Here is a 23,485-nt window from a genome sequence, read left to right as displayed (position 1 = left end):
AACTCTGATGAGTGTTATTTCTTAATTGTCTAATATAGTTAAAAAAGAAAAATGGTGCTGACGTATTATCGCAACCAGATTTTTGCGGTTGCGGAATTCCCAGCCTGGAATCAAAACAAGTGCAGGAAACACCGTAAGGTGGTGTTGTAAGTCATTACTGCCGAAGAATAAGTCTGATTACCGTCAGGAAGAAAAACAATTGCTAAATTCATTTTCCTGGTTTGCGTGCATTACACACACATGCAATGGCAATGCTCTCAAAGCATTTCACTGCACTCTAATATGTATAGAATTCCAAGGCATGCGTTGTAAAAACTGTTGGGTTTGCCAACTTTTTTAAGATAGGAGTAGAGATGCCTATTTCTGACATTTCTCCTCCTACTTGCAGTCACTGAATGTGATATACATTGCATACAGTTTTATTTTAGTACATAGCAGTTTTGACATGTAATTTTACTTGTTTTTCTTCACTTTTCTTTGTAGTTCTTTGCCCGTAAAAAGGGTACGTTACAAGGTGTACAGTCCAGAAGTAGAAACATGCCAGATGTAAACAAGACCTTATAACGTACCCTTTTTACAGCAATTTGTACAATGGGACTATTGCTTTGATCATGGGTTTTAGACGTACTCAGTCACAACCAGATTGTGCATGTAAGACTTGAAAGTGCTATTCAAACTCCTTCAAGTCTTACATGCACTCATTTCACTTGAACTATGCGATTTCCACAACCGCGGAAATCTGGTTGCGATAATACGTAAGTACCAGAAAAATTCTTGATTATTCTTTCTCGGTCATCATAGCATCACAGTGCTGAAAATGTGATAAACAGGAGCAGCAACTCATTACGATGTCTGCAAATATATGCTTTACTCATTGTACATTGTTATCACACAGAAAAAACAGGAAAGAGAAAAAATGTCTCGTTCATAAAATGCTTTGGTAGGTTTGGTATTTAAGCATTCTTTTATCTTATTATCTGCTTGTTTTGTTTTACTAGCTTTTAAAAATGAATGTCTCCTTTTGAATAAGCATTGTTTTTTTCACTACCTACACAACACATTCTTCAAAAGTACTTTCTTCCTGCTGTTGAAAGACCCACATAAGGCTGCTAAAGGTATGCAGGCCTGAGCCAGAAATCTGTGACTTCATCAAATATTGGTTAGCTTTGACTAGTTTAGTGACAATGTTCTGAAAAATAATTTGTTTAATCACTGTTCTGACTATTAGGTAAATGTAGACATTCTTGTTTTCTGACACCATTTACAGTTCATTAATGTCTTGCTTGATGAAGCTAGATCTTTTAATAATAAGATTTGTAGTATCATTTTAACAAGACAGCCATATAAAAAAGCCTGATTTTAAGATGGAAAGAAAATAAATAAGCTGCTTCCTTTTTTTCTGCAGTTAAATATTCTGATAAAACATGTTGTTGACAGATACATGTGAAAAGAGAAAGAAAATTCACTCTGTCTGTCAGTGGTGGCAATCTTGAAAGGATTTATGTGGTTTACATCTTTTGTATTTTTAGAAATAATTCCGTTGGTGGCCTGCATTCTTAGACCATTAGACATCTGAGATTAAACTGAAATATTTTTACTGAATAATGTATTTGTTGACCTCAGATTCTTGGAAGTGTAAGCCACTTCAAAAAATAAATAAATAAATAAATATATATATATATATATATAGAGAGATAGAGAGAGAGAGAGAGAGATAGATAGATTGATAGATAGATAGATAGATAGATAGATAGATAGATAGATAGATAGATAGATAGATAGATAGAGATAGATAGATAGATAGATAGATAGATAGATAGATAGATAGATAGATAGATAGATTAGGTAAATAAATAAGTGTAGAAACATAAAATCACAAAAAGTAGTTCCAGTCATATGCACTGGATCAGAATCCTTTGTCTATGTGATACAATAGGTTGTCGAAAATAATTATGCTTTTATGAGGCTCCTAAATCTGGGCAGCTTAGAGCACAACCGTAACTTACAACGTAGTAAGTACCACATGATGTAGGTCTGATATGACAAAAGCCATTCATATGATGTCTCAACTTCTATTTCAGGAATCACTAATAGCCCTTCACTGGCTTAACAGGGTAACTAAGAGAGGTAATAGGATATTCACAACTCTTTAAGACAGATACAATAAAAGTCATGCAACACTTGATATGGTGGAATGTGAACTTTAAAACCAGCATCAATGCTAGTTTAGCCTGCACCGACTATGCAGTAAACAATTGGCAGCTACTAAAAATTAGATTGTTTGAAAGTAACTTCACATTCTAAAGGCTGGTCTGTATCTGGGGGTCTGAAAGCAAAGTGCATTGTAACAGCCACGTCTCAAAATAGAGCAGAGCAGAGCATGGATACACATATGTAGGTGCTCCAGTATTGCCACGTCTCAAAATAGAGCAGAGCAGAGCATGGATACACATATGTAGGTGCTCCAGTATTGCCACGTCTCAAAATAGAGCAGAGCAGAGCATGGATACACATATGTAGGTGCTCCAGTATTGCCACGTCTCAAAATAGAGCAGAGCAGTGCATGGATACACATATGTAGGTGCTCCAGTATTGTGATTCAGACAAAGTTCTTAACATGAAAATATAAAGGTTTTATAACAGTTGCTAGTAGGCCTTTATGTGACAGTATACCATGGAAAATCACATACAGTTTGTACAGTCCCTTCAAACTCCTGTTTATTCTCATTATATGTAAATATGGAAGATGAGGAGGAACAGAGGAGGGGCTTATTGTTGTTTACATAATCATTTTCTCTGCTTTGTCAAGTCTAGAGTTTAGTGAGGTAAACCTTACGCATTTTAGGATAACACCAGAATGTCCTCAGGAGACACATGAACTTGACGTTTGCCCCTTATGGAAGACTAGCAGACTTGAGTATTATTAGCTTAACAGTGATGTCTTAAACCACTGATTTTGGTAAAATCAGCCAGTCACTGCATACATGTCATAAAAGTTAATGGAGACAGAAATGAGCATGGGTCAAGGGGTACATTAGAGAAGATATATCTGAGACTACTTTCTGAAAGTGCCACAAAAGGTAAAACACAAGACAGCTGAGGACCATATGATAACGGCTATAGTGGTACTCAAAAATGTCAGCCCAAATCCTTTGATACACGCTATCAAATGCCTAAGAAACATTCGGGGGGGGGGTTAGGATGGAACACATACATTGGTCTGTTACCCCCAGGAGGTTATTCATTATCGAGAGAAGGGTTGTCTCAGTTCTAAGGTGATTGTGAAGTGGTTTAATAGATATGAAGGGGGACATGAGATGATAAAACAAAATTAGGGTTCAGGCTGTATATACACTGTGCTCTCTATAAACTGTTCTTAAGAGTAAATTAGATACGGGGTGGGAACACTTCAAACCTTGAGGATCAAAAGAGATCTTCATAAGGATAGGTATGGCAGCATTTTAAGTACAGATAAAAATATATCCAGTCTTACAAAAGAATGCAAAATAAATTACTGGGCCAAAGATTTCTAAGCATGTCAAAACTATCCTAGTTAGTATTGCATGGAAAAATGAGGTTATAGATTTCCATACATTTATAGATAAAAGTGTTGGATTAGGGTATTTTTTGAAAAAAAAAAAGTATTAGTAGCAAGATTTTCATAACCCATGCTTAATTGTTGTCATTCTAAAGCCTGCCTAAAATTCATAAAAAATAAACTGATTCCTTGGTAGGTTCATTGTGTCTAGCTGTAGGAATTGTGTGCTTTTTGTAGGTCATGTTAATATTATGAATCTTGTTCTCTTGTTAACTTCATAGATGTGTGTGTATGATTTAATCCACAGCAGTAAGAACTCTGAATGGCAGAAACTGATGTCTTGTCTTGTGGATATCGATAACATATGCAGTATAGTTTATGTTTGGAAGCATTAAGACATTTCCTGAATGTCTCTGTTTTGAATGAGTTCATTACTGAAGTAATGTGTTTTTGTCTTTTTATTTTTGATAAAATAACACACTATCAGCTTAAAGGTATGGTTAAGGGTGCTCCCTCTGTGCCATTTTATACAAATTTATTAATGGGTCTTTTTGGAAAAAAACAATATTTATAACAGCGGCATTTAAATAAATGGATTGTAGCTTATTTTTGCTTCTTTAAAACCAAAGGCAGATGCAGCACAAAACCAACAGCTCACAACCGAAGAAATCACCAGGATCCGGATATCTTTCCAATACCTTTGTTTTATTTAGAGTTTTATTTTTGCTTCACTGATGATACAATTTAGGGTTGTTTTACTGCCAGGGGAACCTGTGCTCTTGTTAATTTTTAAAGTAATTCAGTTATAACAGATTCAGATTTTATTTCTGTTATCATGTCACATACTAGGAGTTCAATTATTGGGATGAAAATATGATAATGATAGAGAAGAACACAGTTATAACCAAGCTATTTTGTAATGTTTCTACTAACATCGATTACCTTATAGTAACAGTTTCAACCCACAGTGCCTCTCTCTGCTCTTCACTTACCTAATTATTGGGGAGGTTCTGAGAACAAGGAGTGTGTGTAGTGAAAGATTTGATTATTTGTTTTTTAATGCTTTTTTGACCAGCATTTACATGTTTATTAATAGAAGATATAACAAGGATGATATATTTAAAGGTTGTCAACAAAATATCTGTTATGTCTAGAGAAGAGGCCGTATGGTAAAGGGGGCACATTTGCTGAGTTGCTGTGGTGGCATACAGGGATAAAACCCTGACTATTTTCCATGTGTACTGGATTCAATGAATAGCTTAAGTACTTGACAGGAGGGCTAGAAGGATGAGTGTGCCCATCTTGGGGGTAAGGAGGTGGGTCCAAATGGGCTTATGCCACCACTCTTGACAGAATCACAGTCAGAGAGCAGGAGCAGTGGTGAAGGGGTAAGAGTCAGTGCAGGGAAGAATGGAAGTGGCCATTTAAACCAGTGATGGCAGCCCTAGTCAACTGCATGTAGGAACATGTGCGAGCTGATAGAGGGGCATAGGCAGTCATTATGGTAACATTGTTTCCATGTCACCACCCATGGGGAGGGGTTTGGAGCTGATAGGGGGTCATAGGCAGTCATTGTGGTAGCATTGTTCCCATGTCACCACCCATGGGGAGGGTTTGGAGCTGATAGGGGATCATAGGCAGTCATTATGGTAACATTGTTTCCATGTCGCCATCCATGGGAAGGAGTGTACAGCTAATAGGGGGTCATAGACAGTCATTATGGTAACATTGTTTCCATATCATCACCCATGGGGAGGGGGTTGGAGCTGACAGAGGGTCATAGTCAGTCATTAAGGTAACACTGTTTGCATGTCACCACCAATGGGGAGGGGTTTGGGCTTTCATACAATTAAATGCTTTCACTACTGGGATTCCAGCCCTCTGGATGGCTCTCACCATAGGACATCTGTGAGAAACTGTTCACCCTTTGAGAAGGGCTTGAGTCTGATAGGGGTGGTTTGACTGTAGTCAGGCTGAAGGGGGAAAAGAACTTAGAAAAAAGAAAAAAGGGGTGATCTGTTGGCAGACTTCAGTGTAATTCATTGTGTCAAATGCATTTTTGTTACTCAGCATAATGTGTTACAACTATATAGTACCTAGTTACAGCTGTATAAATGGTATTAGATTTGTGACTACAGGCCATATAGTTGTCATTCACAGAATATGATGCATGCCCAAATGTGATCCTGTAATACTTTTAATGTTGGATAAGCAGCTAGGAAATGTAAGCATGGGTTGCAGGAATATTTTAGGAGTATTAAAAAAGGTTGATACGAAAGCCTTGTTACTGAATATTTTAAGATGTTTCATTGTGGTCATGTTTCTTGTTTGAAAATTACAATACTGTAGCAGATATGCAGATGTGACTGTGAAAATGTTATTTCTACTCACATACCAAACTCATCAACCCAAAGGACTTAAAGCAGAACTTTTTTGTAGGGGTTACCTTAATTGAACTTATGATACAATCTTTTTATATAGGTTTGTGCTTCCTTTCATTTTGTACAATTGAAGGCTTAACCAAGGTTCTAAGAGTTGTTATGTTTTAATAAAGTAAGTTAGTCCGAAAATACCTGTTGTAATTTGGATTTTATTTAATTATTAGTTGTTTTTGTTGTTAACAATGTATGGCATCTTCATCAGTTATCAACACAGCTGTGGATTTCTTTAACGAGTCTGCGTTAAACTTACTGAATTCTGCAGATCATTTTCCATACTTTAGGTTGAATCATGACTCAATATGCAGGATGACCTGTGAGATTAAGTAGAAATGTTTGAAAAAGGTAGAGATTTGACACAGTACTCAAATGATAAACTGTAGTCATTTATCAAGAAATACAAGTATTTTGCAATGACTGCAAAAACCTAAAAAAGAAAACAAAACTGTTTATTAATCAGTAACTGAGAACCTAAGGCCGACAAAGGCTACTGAGGGGAGGGCAAATAGTGGCAAATAACAGTAATACAAATACCATTTTGATGGAAAACAGTCAAAGATGGTATTTGCACAAACTAAAAAAAAAGTCTTAGAAAAGGTGTTTTTTAATAGGATAAAGACCCCCTCCAAAACAATTTTATATATATATATATATATATATATATATATATATATATATATATATATGCACTATTTGTGGCATTGACTTTGTACCACTAGACATAATCTACTTCAAAGATATTGCACTCTGAAGGAATGAGATTTCCTAAATGCAGTAAGCAGTTTGATTGATAGTTCCATTTCAGATTATTGCATTAGTCAAACCCACGTCTGTCATACTACTATCCTCACTGAAGGAACTTAAACTTACTACTGACTCATGGAAGGATTTCTACTCACTCCCTCCTCTTCCAGGAGATAGTGCCAAGAAATTGCTCACAAGTTAAAGTGTCATGTCATGTTCTGTCCCTCACTGACTATTCAATAATCTACAAACTGTAGAATAATTGCCTTGAATTCAACATTTAAACACATTTAAAATGTCTGAAGTCAGCAGGAGTCATATTAGAAAACTGTTGAATTAAATGTACTTGTCTGCTTGTACTCGTGGGTTTCTACCTACATTTACACCCAATAACCTCCACTCCCCTACCACAACCCCCACAGTCAAGCTACCCATGAATACTCCTACTAGTTCCCTCCTAGCATTTCACCTAAATATTAGAAGTATTAACAGTAAGATTCCCAACCTACACACCCTCCTAGCAACCCACTCCCCAGACATTATGTGTCTTACGGAAACCTGGCTAAAACCCAGTACTACTGAGAATGAGATACTACCTCCAGGATACAATATTCACAGGTTAGACTGTGCTACAAGGAAAGGAGGTGGGATAGCAGTCCTTTACAAAAATACTCTAACCGTTAATAGAGACACCATTCAACCTCCCCAATTCAATAATGCGGAACTCCTCATAACCAAGCTACAGCTTAACTAAAACAAACACTTGAACATTGTCTGTGCATACATTCCACCAGGCAACAACCTAAATACCCTAGAGGATCTCCTTTATTGGTTATCCACTACCTATCCCCAAGAAACCATAGTTCTTGGTGATTTTAACACCGACTGGCACCCCTGCTCCTCTGACCCCCCCCCTCACTCATATAAACTTATCTGGGTTTAAACAGACCATAACCTCTCCCACTAGGATAAACAAACCAACCAACAAGGAAAGTATCCTTGACTGGATACTATAGCAATAACCCATGCCTGGGTGTGGGTAATGCGGGATTTACCCACGGTTGGCTTGGTTTGGTCCCGAGGGCTTCGCCTCGAGACCAAACAAAGACAACCGTGGGTAAATCCCGCATTACCCACACCCAGAAGTGGGTTATTGCTATTATACTATGACATTATTTAAGAAAAGAAATAATTACTTTTCTTAAATAATGGCATTGTATAATGCCTCTTTGCTGCCCTTCCACAGCTGTCTGGTATCCGCGGCAGTTCTGATGTACTGCGCATGCCTACGCAGGAAATCAGAGCTGAAGCCAAAAGCAACTGAGAAAGCAAAATCTCCATTGCTTTTTACTGTTTCGCTATGTTAAATGGGTTTAACATAGCGAGACAGCTTTAAAATAAGCAACGGAGATGTCCGTTGCTTATTTTAAAGTTGTCTCGCTATGTTAAACCCATTTAACATAGCGAAACAGCAAAGCAATGGAGATCTTGCTTTCTCCGTTGTTTTTAAACCTGTCTCGCTATGTTAAATGGGTTTAACATGGCGAGACAGTTAAATAAGCAACGGAGATCTCCGTTGCTTATTTTAAACTGTCTCGCTATGTTAAACCCATTTAACATAGCGAGACAGGTTTAAAAAAAAAGCAATGGAGAAAGCAAGATCTCCGTTGCTTTTTACACACTGTGTCGCTATGTTAAAGGGGTTTAACATAGCGAGACAGCTTTAAAAAAAGCAACGGAGATCTCCGCTGCTTTTTTTAAACCTGTGTCGCTATGTTAAACTCTTTTAACATAGCGAGACAGTGTTTTAAAAGAGTCTTATACTAATGGAAAAAGTCCGGGCGACCGGACCTTTTTCCATTAGTATAAGTCGATTTACAACGTGCACGCTGGCCAATCAGTGTGCATGTTTTGGAATATTAATGGGGGTTCATGGTATAATAGTTAATAACCAACCCCAACTGTACACAGCTGGTACTCTCCCTGATGACCTCAGCGACCATTGTCTAACCTATATCATAATGCATAAGGCAGGAAGCCCTCACCAGCCCAATTATAAAACATTTAGAAACAGGAAATGCAGCTATATTCCAAAATGAATTAAAAGCAGTTGGCTGGTCAAAACTAAAAAATCTAACATTAGAGAAGGCCATAGATCACTTTAACACTAAATTTCTAAGTATCCTTGATTCCCATGCTCCAGCATGTACAAAAAAAACTAGATCAAATACAGCACCATGGCTTACAAAAGATACCAAAGCTAAAATCAAAACTAGAAACAGAGACTGGGCCAGCTGGAGAACAACCAAAGCCCCACTTGACCATCTAAAATATCGTCAACTCAGGAATGATACAAAAAAATCTATTTTACTGGATAAAAAAAGCTTCTACCAAAATCTCCTACAAAAACACCACAACAACCCTCAAAAGTTCTGGGCAGGCTTAAATCAACTACTTTGTCCAGGTCACTCCACCACCCCAACCCCGGCTAACTACACCCATAGTTCCCCAGAAACCATAGCTAGCGCCTTTAATAACTTTTTCACTGAAACAATCCAATCCCTAGCAAATCAACTAACCCCCTCTAACTTAAACCACATGCCTAATCTACCTAATAATCACCCGGAATTTAGCTTCCAACCAATATCCACTAGTTTTATCAAAACACTTCTAAAAAAACTAAAACCTACCACCCTCGTTGCTGACCTCCTCCCTGCAGAGTATCTACAAATAGCTGCAGATGCCATTGCATATCCCATATCTATCCTCATCAACAGAACCTTATCCGAAAATGCTAGCCCCTCCCTCTGGAAAATATCTCACGTCATCCCACTCCATAAAGGTGGCAGCTCCTCAGACATATCCAACTATAGACCCATTACCATTCTTTCCCCACTAGCCAAAATAATGGAGAAATGTGCACACAAGCAACTAATGCAATACCTTACACAAACTAACTTACTATCCAACTCCCAGCATGGTTTCAGGCCATACCACAGCACCACCTCAGCCCTCCTTTCCTTTACTACTGCCGTAAACCAAAACAGGAATGACAATAGGCTAACCTTTTCCTTCTTTCTTGACCTATCAAAAGCCTTTGACATGGTCAACCATGAACTTCTCATTCTTTCACTAAAATCTACTTCCCTCAACAAGCCTGCTATCCAGTGGTTCCAGTCCTACTTGACTGGTAGACAGCAGGCGGTACTATGGCAGGGCAAACTCTCCAGCCAGTTACCTCTCACACTTGGTGTCCCTCAAGGGTCCATACTAGGTCCACTACTCTTCTCTATTTTTATCAACAACCTCCACACTGCTATCCCGAAAACCACCTGCATTCAATATGCCGATGATTCCACTCTCATCTGCTCAGCCACCTCCCCATCCGATTTGCAAATCTTAACCCAAAATACATTTAACACTATCGAGAACTGGCTCACCAACCAACGCCTACTTCTGAACCCCAATAAAACTAAACTTCTACTCTTCTCTCCCACTAGTAGATCCACCACACTTCCATTCTCTGTCACATCTAACAATGGTACCACTATTTCCCCAGATAATCATACCAAACTGCTAGGGGTTATCACAATGGTACCACTATTTCCACAGATAATCGCACCAAACTGCTAGGGGTTATCATAGACAATAATCTCAAATTTGACCTACAGGCCAACAAAACCATACAGACCATCAATAAGAAGCTTGGATCACTGTATAGAAACAAGTCATTTTTAACTCCACTGGCTAGGACTGCAATCGCCCGATCACACCTACTCTCTACTCTTTTATATGCCTCACCTGTACTCTCAAATCTCAACAAATCCGAACTAGGCAAGCTGTCCCATAGCTACAATCATATTGCCAGATTCGCCACTGGCTCCACCTATAGAACCCACCACTGCCAGAACCTTAAACAGCTGAAGTGGCTAGAAGTGCCCAGCTTAATTCAATTCAATCAACTCTTAATAGCGCACAAACTTTTGTAGCACCCTGAGGATACCCCCTCACTTAAAAATATTATTAAGCCATATAGCAACCTAAGATCCCTACGGTCACCTGATAAACTACTGGTCCAAACCCACAAAGCTAATAACTCTGCTGGTGAATCCATGTTTGCCAACTTCATTGGCAAAACCTAGAATTCGTTGCCAAACTATATAACCCTACAATCCTCCAAAAGTCTCTTCAAAAAAAACCTCAAACAGTACCTCAAAGTGAATTGGCTATGCCCATGTACCAACCCTGATTAAGTTATAAACTAAAAGCATATTCTGCAGGTATCATATCTTGTAACTACATCACCAAGCTCTGCTTCCAGTCCGATGTCTCTTACTTTTAATTGTCTGTCTATGAAAATTGTGAGTCCCTACTAGGGAACACTACTAACCCATTGTATATAATCACTTTGTTTTTATAATTGTTTGCTAACTTCTGTGTAATCTATGTAAGTTTGTCTATGTGGAGCTTTTCTCCCTGGGCCTCTGCTGAAAATAGACATGTATCCAGTCAGACTATCCCGGTAAACAAATGTAAAATAAATAAATAAATAATTTATAAAACAATGAAATACACAGTATCAGTAATGGTCGAATGAAAAGGAAATACCCAAGGTATATATTCATCCAAAGCTTCACTGCAGTGACAATAGACTGGATAATCACATCATGCATACAATTTACTGGTAAGTTCTTTAAAAGCTGTGGCAGCTGTATTATCATTCTGCAAACAAATTTTATTTACTTTAAATTTGTTTCCTGGGAGAGTCTGACTGGACAGTTTTGTCCATTTTCAGTGAAGGCCCAGGGAGAAAAGCTCCAGTATGACCAATAACAATAAATAACAGTATGTAAGTCAATATACATAGCAATAACAGTAATAATAACAATGACACTTAAGACAATCCAGTGTGGCTACTAATAGTATATAAAATCAGTGCCTAATAATGATCTAGACAGAGTACAACTAAAGCAGTACAAAGTCAATGAGGTACAGTAAAGGCACCGTAGAGATAATCGTTACAGCAATTTGGCATACATAAGAGCTTAGAAATTATACAAACACAAGAGAAATTGACATTTGCCTGTAACAGCTCAACTTCATCCTGCACATAAGAACTTTTTAAATACATGCAATAGGAATAGCATTTCCTAAAAAGGAGATGGACAGAAGAGCAGTGAGGTTATTGTGGTAGTAGCAACAATAATAACACCGATTCAATGGAATGCATTAATGTGTTGATTTGACTAGACTGGGTAAGGTTGGAGTTATGTGTCACAGTAGCAGATACGGGATGACACTTCGTGAACTGGCTTGTTGTGTTAGGTTGTTTAGCCTGGATCAGAACATATACAGATTTATGCACTACTTAGATAGGATTTGAGAGTTTATTTAAAGGTGGTTTTGTTGGCTGCGGACCTAATATTAAGAGGCATAGTGTTCCAGCTTTTTGCTATGTAATTGAAATACAGGGATTCACTAGCACTATTCCAACTTGTAGGCCGCTGTGGTGCAGCGTTTAGCATTGTTGCCTCACAGCAAGAGGTTCTCTCAGTCGATTCTCGACTGGAGAGCCTTCTGTGTGGAGTCTGCATGTCCTCCCCACGGTCAAAGTGACGTTAAAGACATGCAGGTAGGTGTGTGCGTGAATGGGTGTGCCTTCTTTAAAGGTTGGGCATCGGGCTGGCAACTTGGCACCATAAAATTCCACTGCCACTCATGAGTGGACCGGAGTTCCACTGTGGCGACCCCTAACTGGGAAAAGCCGAAGGACAAGACCAGCACTATTCCATCTTCTGGTAATGTTAATTAATTATTTGTTGCTGGATCTTAGTAGATGATTGTTTAAACTGTGGCTTAATATACTTTGTAAGGCTGGTGTTTTTTTGGATGGCAAAGTATCTAATGGGCAATTGTAAGCTAGTTAAGGGTGAGCAAGTTGGGTAGTTCTAACCAGGATAGTTGTTTAAGGGCTTGGCAGTGATGAGATTGATAACCTGAATTACTTGAGAATTTTGCTATTTTGTTATAACAGGTGTTTAATTTAGCTAAGTCTGATTTATTGAGGTTGGTGAATATTGGGGATGCATAGAGTAGGGTGAAGACAAGGTGAGTTCTAGCAATAATGGTGTTAGTATTGTTGGTAAGGTATTTTTTAAATCTGTAAAGGGTTCTGAGTTTTTTGTGTACTTTTTTTATTGTTTGGGCAATGTTTAAGTTGAAGCTCACATTTTGACCTATGCTGACACCTAGAAGTTTGGCTTGGGTGACTGGTGTAATGTGGGTATTGTTACTTGAAGTGTTTAAGTATGGGGGGTGGGATCAGTGGCTTCTGTGGGGTGAAACATCATTAGCTTAGTCTTGCTTGGGTTAAGTATGAGTTGTGCATTACATAGCCAGGATTCAACTGAAGTAGGATTCCTGGGTAATTTTTTGAAGTTGCTGGAGTGATAGAGCTGAGCAGATGAGGGTAGAGTCATCTGCATATTGTACTAAGGTAGCATAGCAGATGGTTGTATGTAGATTGTTGGTGAATACGGTAAATAAAAGTGGACCAACTATAGATCCTTGTAGGACCCCAAAGGTAATGGGAAGAAGGGGAGATAGTTCGTTTTGCCATTTAACTGCCTGCACGCAACCTAATAAATAGTTCTGAAACCAAGCAATTATGGATTGGCTTAGATTTAGTTCAGAAAGTGAAGATATAAGTTTATTGTATGAAACAGTATCAAATGCTTTTGAGATGGAAGAAACTATGTTGCCTTCATTTCTATGCTGATTAATGGTATTAGTAAAACTGATAAGGGCTGTGGTAGTACTGTGATTTGGGTGAAAACCATGTTGTGTATTGGCAGCAAGGTTGTTCTCTATGAGATAGTTTAGAATTTGGGAATGCATACATCTTTCCAGTATTTTTGCTAGCAGTGATAAGATAGCAATAGGTCAGTATTCTAATAGTTCTGTAGCATTCCCTCCTTTGTGGAGTGGAATTATATAAGATATTTTCCAGAGGGAAGAAATGTGGTTTTCAGAGATGCATCAATTGATTAGTATAGAGACTGGGTATGAAATGGCTTCAGCTGCAGTTTGAAATTCGGCAGGAAATTTTATCTGCTGCAAGGGTTGTGGGTTTGAATTTATTTAGATATTTATTTATAGTGCGTGTTGGGACTGGTTCTAGGGAACAGTATCTGTTTTTCTGAGTTGAGGATATGAAGTCGGGAGAGGATGAGGGGCAGTTATTGCTTGTGAGGGCTAGAATAGATTCGGTAAAATATTTGTTAAACTGAGTAACAATATTATCAGTAGAGTTATTGATTGAGTGGGAGGGTGTGCCATTTTTGCCTGGTTGCAGAATTTTATTAATTGCAGACAAGAACTTTTGTGGATTATTTTTGTGTTTAGATTGAATGTTAGTATAGTGGGTTTTTTAATCAAGTCTGATTTGCCTTTTTTTTTTTTTTTTTTCTTAGTTCAATATATTTTTTGTTGGTTAGTTGTAGTTTTATTGTGGAACCATATTTCCCAACCTTTCTTTCTTTCTTTTAAATGTGATATTGCCTCTTTGGTAAGCCAAGGAGCAGTGTTGAGTTCATACCTCTCAACCTCTTAGAGCAAGAAATCTGGACAAAGCCATAAATAAAAGTGGGACAAAGACCCAAAAATAGGGACAATTTTTAATTATTGCTCTTACAAACTTAAAAAGTTGATAGAATAACAGATTTTACATTAGCTTGAATTGTCTGAAGACATGAAATCTGAAATGCAAATGTCTGTCATTATTTTCTAACTTCAGTCTTTAACGTTTTGCGACTTATTTGCCAGATAACCACAATTATATGAAAAATGGACCAAAAATATGGGGCCAAAATCTGGAAATTCTGTGAAAATCTGTACAGTTGACAGGTATGGTTGGGTTTAATTCTAACAGTTCTTGTGGGGGGGGGGGGGCTAATTTATTTAGGATGTTTAAAAAAGGTACTGTTAGAGTGTTCTACTGCTTTATCTATGGAATAATGTTGCGTGTAAAGCTAGTTTTGGATAGTAGGGCAATACCACCCTCTCTTTTATTTTTTCTGTCATGTCTATAGATGTTGTACCCAGTGGGAGTATTTCATTATCACTGATATCTGCTTTAAGCCAGGTTTCTGTAATTAGAACTATGTCTGGAGAGTAAAGTGACAGGGTAGCATGCAGTTCTTGGATGCTTTGTAGGTTTATGTTAAGTATTAGGAAGTCATATCTTTTTCTGGGGAGGTTTAGTGGATTCAGTTGTTGGGTGGTAGGGAAACGTAAGTTAAACACTGGGCAGACATCTGGGTGTATATTGCCATGAAGAATAAGTTGAGATACTAAGTGTAGGATTGTTTTGAGGCATTTGATTAGAAATTTGTCATATTTCACAGATATATGTGAAAATGCTAAAAAATGAATGAATAAATAAATAAATTGCATTTAGATTTAGATATATTTATTCTGATAAGGATTGTTTCATCCCTTTAATTAAATAACATCTCATGCACAAATACAATAATACAAATATCAATATATTTTAATATCAAATTTAGAAAATAAATCACTTTGGGAGTTCATGGTCACCATGCGTTATGCTCAGCCACAATTGCAATTCAGCTTTTGATCTTTGTCCTATACCTGGAATGTGAAAATCAACACTGAAATAGTGACTATCAGTATCTCAAATATTGCCTTTATGACACCTGCTTATTTTTCCAGAAAATTCTCCAAAAACATGTTGCTTTGTTATGGCATCATCCAGAAGAGATTTCTGAAATGCATTTTCATTAAACTGAATTTCTGTACCACCAGAATGACTATTTGGTCTCTGGGATGATACTACTGTTCCATCTGGTTACGAAGCAACATCACTTTGAGGTTGGAATTAAGAAACTTACATCCCTCACTGATGACCTTCCTCACTTTGGGGCTTGAGTAAGTGTTTTCTATTTTTCTCTACACTTGCATATCAAGGCTGCACAGAAAACAATATCTTGGTTATGCTGCTTGACATATAACTGTTGTTGGCATATGACTGAATTTTAACTGCAATATCTGTATGTATCCTCACTCTTTTTTTTAATTGTAGTAACTTCCTTTTAGATCTGTTATATTAATACTTTGCTTTTGTTGCATGCATGGGTGTTCAGGTTAACCCCATTAAACAGTTGCATAGTAAACAGAACACATGCATAAATGGAACAACAGTCTGCATCGTAACAGCATGCCCGTAACATTGACGGCAACAGGCCAACAACAATGGTATTTGAACAAGGTATGTTAACATGCAACCAATCAAATATATGAACAATAATAGAACACAAGTCCCAACATTAGGTATGGAGAACAACAGACCCGTAGTATATGAATAATAATTATTGCTGCAGATGAGTGGTGGGGGAAGAGACAAAAAGTCCACCCATGTGTACATTGCAGAGCGATGCATACACAGGTGCAGCAAGTTTTACATTCAGTAAACTCCACGTAGGGTCATGCAATCACTCGCACTCATGAGCAAATACTGAAACTTCAGTGGAATGCAAATTTCAGCATAAGTAGCTGAATTTTATGCTAATGCAGCAAATCAACATGACTGAGCAATCCAATAACCTACAACAAAACCATGTAGACTCCCCCCAGGATTCAATAAACTCCATGCAGGAATAGTGCTATTCCTGCATGGAGTGGTTCGTGTTCATTTAGCCTTAGCTTTAACAACAGCGCACCTTGCATATTCATGAAATTAAATAAAATGTGCATTTCAGTGTCCGCAGACACTGAAAGAGCTAGGGGAGCAAGAAACAATGCAGGGGATGTGTGACAGGTTCTGACACACACCCCTACATTGCAAAAGTGCCGTACAGCCATAACCGTCAACTGTACAGGTGTCTGCAGAATGCCCAGATGTCTGCCTTGCATGCATCCCACCCTCCCAGAGCAATAAAGTAGTACAAAGCCATAAATAATGGGGGGACAGAGCCACAAAAATAAGGATATGTTTTAGATATTGCACTGACTAACCCGAAAGCTGATAGAATAAAAGGTTTGCAGTAGCATGGCCATCCTGCTAGGTATGAAGACTGAAACACAAATGTCTGCCATGTGAAAGCGCCATACGGCCATAGCCATTAACTGTACAGGTGTCTGCAGAATGCTCAGATGCCTGCCTTGCATGCTTCTTACCCTCCTAGAACAATAAAGCAGTACAAAGCCATAAATAATGGGGGCACAAAGCCACACAAATAGGGACATGTAAATATTGTACTAACAAACCTGAAAGCTGATAGAATAAGAGGTTTGCAGTAGCACATACTTCCTGCAGGGTATGAAGACTGAAACACAAATGTCTGCCATGTGAAAGCGCCGTACGGCCATAGCCATTAACTGTACAGGTGTCTGCAGAATACCCAGATACCTGCCTCACATACTTCTCACCCTCCTAGAGCAATAAAGCATTACAAAGCCTTAAATAATGGGGGGACAAAGACACACAAACAGGGACATGTTGTAAATATTGCTCTGACAAACCCGAAAGCTGATAGAATAAAAGATTTGCAGTAGCACGGACTTCCTGCAGGGTATGAAGACTGAAACACAAATGTCTGCCATGTGAAAGCGCCATATGGCCATAGCTCTTAACTGTACAGGTGTCTGCAGAATGCCCAGATGCCTGCCTCTCATACTTCTCACACTCCTAGGGCAAACACAAGGTAGAGGGTTTGAATCTCACAGGGGATAATTGGCTAGGCTTAAAATGGCTCACAAGGGCAGTTAGCCTAGTACTAATCTATGAACCTATGAACCTATAAAGCAGTACAAAGCCATAAATAATGGGGGGACAAAGACACAAAAATAGGGACACATTGTAAATATTGCACTGATAAGCCTTAATGCTGATAGAATAAAAGGTTTGCAGTATCACGGACTTCCTGCAGGGTATGAAGACTGAAACACAAATGTCTGCCATGTGAAAGTAACGTATGTTCTTAGCCGTTAACTGTACAGGTGTCTGCAGAATGCCCAGATGCCTGCCTCACATACTTCCCACCCTCCTAGAGCAATAAAGCAGTACAAAGCCATAAATAATGGGAAGACAAAGCTACAAAAATAGAGATACATTTTAAATATTGCACTGACAACTCTGAAAGCTGATAGAAATAAAGGTTAACATTAGCACGGATCTCCTGAAGGGTATGAAGACTGAAACACAAATGTCTGCATTCTGAAAGTGCAGTACGGGCAAAGCCCTCAACTGTACAGGTATCTGCAGAATGCCCAGATGCCTGTCTCACATACCTGTCAACCTCCTAGAGTAACAAAGCTGTACAAAGCCATAAATAAATAAAAATATTTTTTTCCATACTAAGGTATATTTAAGCATAGTTGAGTGGGTGTGCATGTTATGGCCCACTGCCCAGCATTGCTTAAACTCCCCAGAGGAGATAAATAAAAATATACAGCTAAAATCCCAACACCGGGATAGTGTAGTGGTTAGGGTCCTGGCTTTGTATGCAGGTGTTCATGGTTTGAGTATCAAAACAGGCACTTTAGTTTTACATAGGAAAACAGTGTTAAAATATATATATTTTTGTAAATGATGTAGTAAGTGATATTTGTCAACTAGGGTAGTGTAGTTGGTCTAAAATGGAAGTGTGAGTGCATATAACATGTGAAACCACCCATGTATACGCAAGTGTCCCATACAGTATAGTCACATCCCTTGGTAATGTAATGAAAGCACATAGAGGGATGTCATGTAAAGTAAATAATATACACTTGGCAAATGAGATCATTATCCTAATATTTTTAAAAATTAAAAATGAGCAGTGATTAGCAGTGCTCAGCAATGCTTAGCCAGTTTAAGCAATGCTTATACGCGGATGCTAACCAACAGTCAGCTCAGCTAAGCAGATTTGTACACTGTTAAGCAGTACTCAACAATGCCCCCTTTAAGCATTGCTAAAATTGGCTTACTGGGTTTGCGCACTGCTAAGCTGTGCTCACCATTTTCAAAATTGACCAAAGATGAAAAGGGCAGGAATATGGCCTTATTTAAACCACATAGGTGGAAACACAGGCAGTACCTGTTATAGTTCAACCTGTGCAGGAACCATGGCTGGTGTAGGTGAGGGTTTGTGCTTTAGGGGGCAACGCTGGGGCATTGTGGAGTCCAGGGTCATGGCTAGACTTCTCGTAAGTAACCATGATGAGAGACTGCTGCAGGGCCAGTGCCAGGGCTCACAATATAAAGCAGAAGCCTGGGACCATCTCACATGTGATCTCACCAGTACTACTGGCATCCCCCAAACTGGTGAGCAGGTCCAGCACCACTATGCTAAACTAAAGCAGAGGAAGGGGGTACTCTTGGACCAGTGGATCCAAAATGCCAGGGACAACCATGCTCAAGCAGTTTGTAAGTATCACAGATATAGGTGTACCAAATGCTAACCTGAGGATGTGATAGACAGGTATACATAATGTTTGTTTTTCTCCCCTACAGCTGCAGCAGAGAGGGCTAGTAACATTGAAGCCAATGCCAGCAGAGTGCTGAGGCTAAGCCGACAGGCTGGTGAGTAAAAATCTATTTTGCAGTATGTTGTGCAAATAACTAAGGAGTACATTGTATACTGCTAGTAGGTATACTATTACTGTGTTAACTGAATAAATAAAGTTTGTCTGACTAATATTGATCTGAAATAAACATCTATAACACAACCTGTTGTGTTTACTCTGGTATGTTGTTCTAGACTTAGACTGGAGCTGTAAAACAAGATATAAATGCCCTGTGTAAACCTTTGCTTTCCAGATTGTAATAATTTAAAGGATTAATGCACAGTACACTATCTGTCATGCATGCATCACAGGATTACAAGTTCAGACTGTCTAACTAAGAGACTAGTAGGCAGAAACCAGTGAAACAAAAAACAGCAGTTCCCCAGTAACTCAGTGCGATGAGAAATAGCTTAGTTGTTATTTTGCACACCCAGACACAGTTCAAATCCAGGAAGTGGTACTAAGATGTGTGCATATCTACACACAAGGAATCAGGAATATATGTAAAAACAGGTAGTGTTAACAGATATTTTCTACACAGATTTAAGAGGTAAGGAAATGTTGGTAGCAGCTGTATGAAGGGTGTACTAATAAACTGTGTACAAATGTTCAACTGTCCCACCACATGCCTGCAAATGACAGCAGGATGGGTACATATAACATGCACGCTTCCTCATACATGTCTCTTAAGTGTCACAGTGTCATGGCTAGTGGTCACTGCTGCCAATAACCCTGGACACAGGTAGGTAACCAGTTGAAGTCTGACAGTATCACACTCACATAACAGCAGTTCAGGGCACCCCTTCTGTGCCTTCTGTTTCATGGGTGGCATAAGCCAGGGAACCTTGTTGGCTAGGCTTTCTTAGGCCCTTGGGCCAATAGCTTAGTACCTACCTATGAACCTATATGTAACCCTGACATGTACAAGTCCCCTCTAGTCATGTAACCAGAGTTGTCACAGTTTGCCCCATACCATTCCAGGCTGACAGTTTAATAGGTATGTTTGTGTTACAGAAGCTGTGGGCCATAGGTAGATGTAAAGTGAGGGCAGATCCACGGAGTATTGAGCAGTACTGTTGTGGAAAATAGAAGCATAACAGTTATTAGTGGACTTTTTGTCTCTTCCCCCACCCCTCATCTGCATCAATAATTATTATTCATATACTACGAGTCTGTTGTTCTCCAAACCTAATATTGGAACTTGTGTTCTATTATTGTTCATATATTTGATTGGTTGCTTGTTAACATACCTTGTTCAAATACCATTGTTGGTGGCCTGTTGCCATCAATGTTACGGGCATGCTGTCATGATGCATACTGTTGTTCCATTTATGCATGTGTTCTGTTTGCTATGCAACTGTTTCAAATCTGTTTAATGGGGTTAATTAGAACACACATGCATGCTGTTATAACTAACCTTGAAATGTGTTGTTCATGACTAACCAAAATATTTTGTAAAACCTCAACACCATACCATGTTTGGGAAGGCAAATCCCGGCGGATCCGCCTGTCCTGCCTCATCTGGCCGTGTTACCAGGCCCCAGCACATCTGGGACCCAACCCGAGACTTCCTTGTCTATAGGTCCTGCACCACCTTTGGGTGGAACCACCTCAGGGGATGGGGACCATCCCCCCTCTAGAGTGGGCAAGGACAGGAGCCTGTCACCTGCAGTCGGTTCTGGGGTGTGGTGCACAGAGTTATCTGAACAGAGTTGGATGACTGGCTGCACCAGATGGAGGGATGTCTGGTGCACCTCATGGGGCAGCCTGACTCTCCTGTCCAGCCCCCAGCACAGTCACCATTCAGGCCATAAAGATGTAGTGGTGACTGCCCATGGGTGGAGACCTTAGTCCCACTATATCCATTTGAGGGCACATGGTCTTCAGATTGCCAACCACCCTCCTCATCAAAGGTGTTTACCCCCCTCATGTGTTATATACCATCCCTCTCTGCTGTCTTGTACATCTTGTCTGTCTCCCTACCCAAACTACCTCCCGAGATGTACCTACAATCCTTTCACAACATCCCACTCTCACCTTTAAAAAAAATGGCATCTGTCCCCAAAAAAAATATTGCCCCTGTCCATTTCACACACATGTCCACTGGACACATGTAATCCAGCCCAAATGTCTTGACAACACATTTCTGTTGTCCTCACCCCTCTCTCTTGGGTTTGAGTGCCCAAATTCACCTCCAAATTCTATACAAATGCACAGCTGTTGCTGTATAAGAAATGGACAGCTATGGACCTTCCCTACACCCGTCTTTCACATCCCTAGCTACCTTTCATATTGTTTTTCCCTCTGCATGCCCCTAGCTACCTTTCATATTGTTTTTCCCTCTGCATGCCCCTTTTTCACCACTTTCCTATCACTCCTTTTTCTTTTCTTTTAAAGAAATTAGCGCGGGTGTAAGCGGGAATAAGCGCTGCTAAGTAAAGCCAAAACAGACTAACCGTGTTTTGGCATCGCTTAGCGTCTCACAAAACCATGCAAACCCACTGCTTTAATCACTCTGTCTCCATCAGCCTCTGTTCTGCCCGGCAATAAAATAAACACCTGTGGTAGGCCACAAACCCAGAACTCTGTACACTATAGCAATGTACCACTACACCATTTGAGTTGTAGAAGTTTTTATTTGCTTTTTCAAACATATCATGCAACAGAGGCATTCAACATTAGGGAAAAGCTAGCTCTGTGGAATCAGTCATGTTTTGTATATTTAAATATACACATATATATGTATGGTGGTATTATTTATATATATATATATATATATATATATATATATATATATATATATATATATATATATATATATATATATATATATATATATATATATATATATATATATATATATATATATAAAGTATATACATAATATATATATATATATATATATATATATATATATATATATATCTGTGTATATAACATGCAGTGCAGTCATATCTCAGAACCATAACTCCCAACCTCTTATTGCAGGAAATCTGGATAAAGTCTGTCAAAATGGGGATACAAAGTGGGGGGGACAAAGGCATGATAATAGGGGCACATCTGAAATATGTGAGTACATAATCTGAGAAAGTTGCTGCAGTAACACTGTCTGTTCTAACATATATTGCCTGAACTATCACAAGTTCAACACTCAATTGCTTCTCATAAGTTAGTGACCTCAATCCTCACATCATCCCACTGATTTGTCAGAAATGCACAAAAGTTATGGGGACTAGGCAAAAGATATGAGCCACACAACTGGACAACTGGACACCTTGTGAATATCTGGACATAACATAACATTAGGGAAACTACACTGAGCTGCCAAGCATGTCCAGACTACAGTCAGACCAACACAACACCACCCCAAATCAGCTCTGTGGATGTACACATCCATTTGCAAATATAACAGGCACTAAGGAATGTAACAGTAGTGGAAAACAGACACTGGTGTGAAAGTGCTTCCCCACAACCAATTGCACCACAGCCACAGTGATATACTGGTAAAACAACTGAACACTACAGTATAATGATAGTGTGAACAAATTTATCCTGTTTGTCACTCACACGCTATCCCTACATATATTGCCCCAAATCACAGTGTAGTGGGAATCCTGAGGTGTTACGGGACATGTCACAGTCTGCCCATACAAACATATACAACTGATAGGCCACCAGAAACTGGAGCAGCAAGCACAGATAGAAAGGGCCTATAACACTCACATGTACCCCCCCTCCCTACACAGCCCAACTAACATATACGCAATACACTGTTACACAATCCTGACAGCCTGTTAACAATGGTCAGACATACACAGACATCTCAACTGTACAGATTCCCACAGAACGTCCAGGCTTTGGCCTCATATCTATGGCCTCTTCCATGTAACATGTCTGGGAGTCTGCTACATCACTTTGGTGATAGCAGGAAATGAAGGCACTCAATAATGATGTAACATACCTCTGAACCTCTTAGTGCATGACATCTGGACAAAGCCTGACATAATTTGGGGGCAGAGGCCCAAACACAGGGGCATATTGGAAATATTGCTGTCATAAACTGAGAAAGTTGCTGGTGTTACAGGGTTTGCTGTGACATATCTTTTCTGTGGAATATGAAGTGAGAAACACAAATGGACGTTAGCATTTACTGACTGCAATCCCCAGAGTATCCTACTGATTTGCCAAGGACAAAAAC

Source organism: Protopterus annectens, chromosome 3.part1 (genome assembly GCF_019279795.1).
Source record: "Protopterus annectens isolate FY-2018-M chromosome 3.part1, PAN1.0, whole genome shotgun sequence".
NCBI lineage: Eukaryota > Metazoa > Chordata > Ceratodontiformes > Protopteridae > Protopterus > Protopterus annectens.
Note: the sequence above shows the minus strand (reverse complement) of the source record.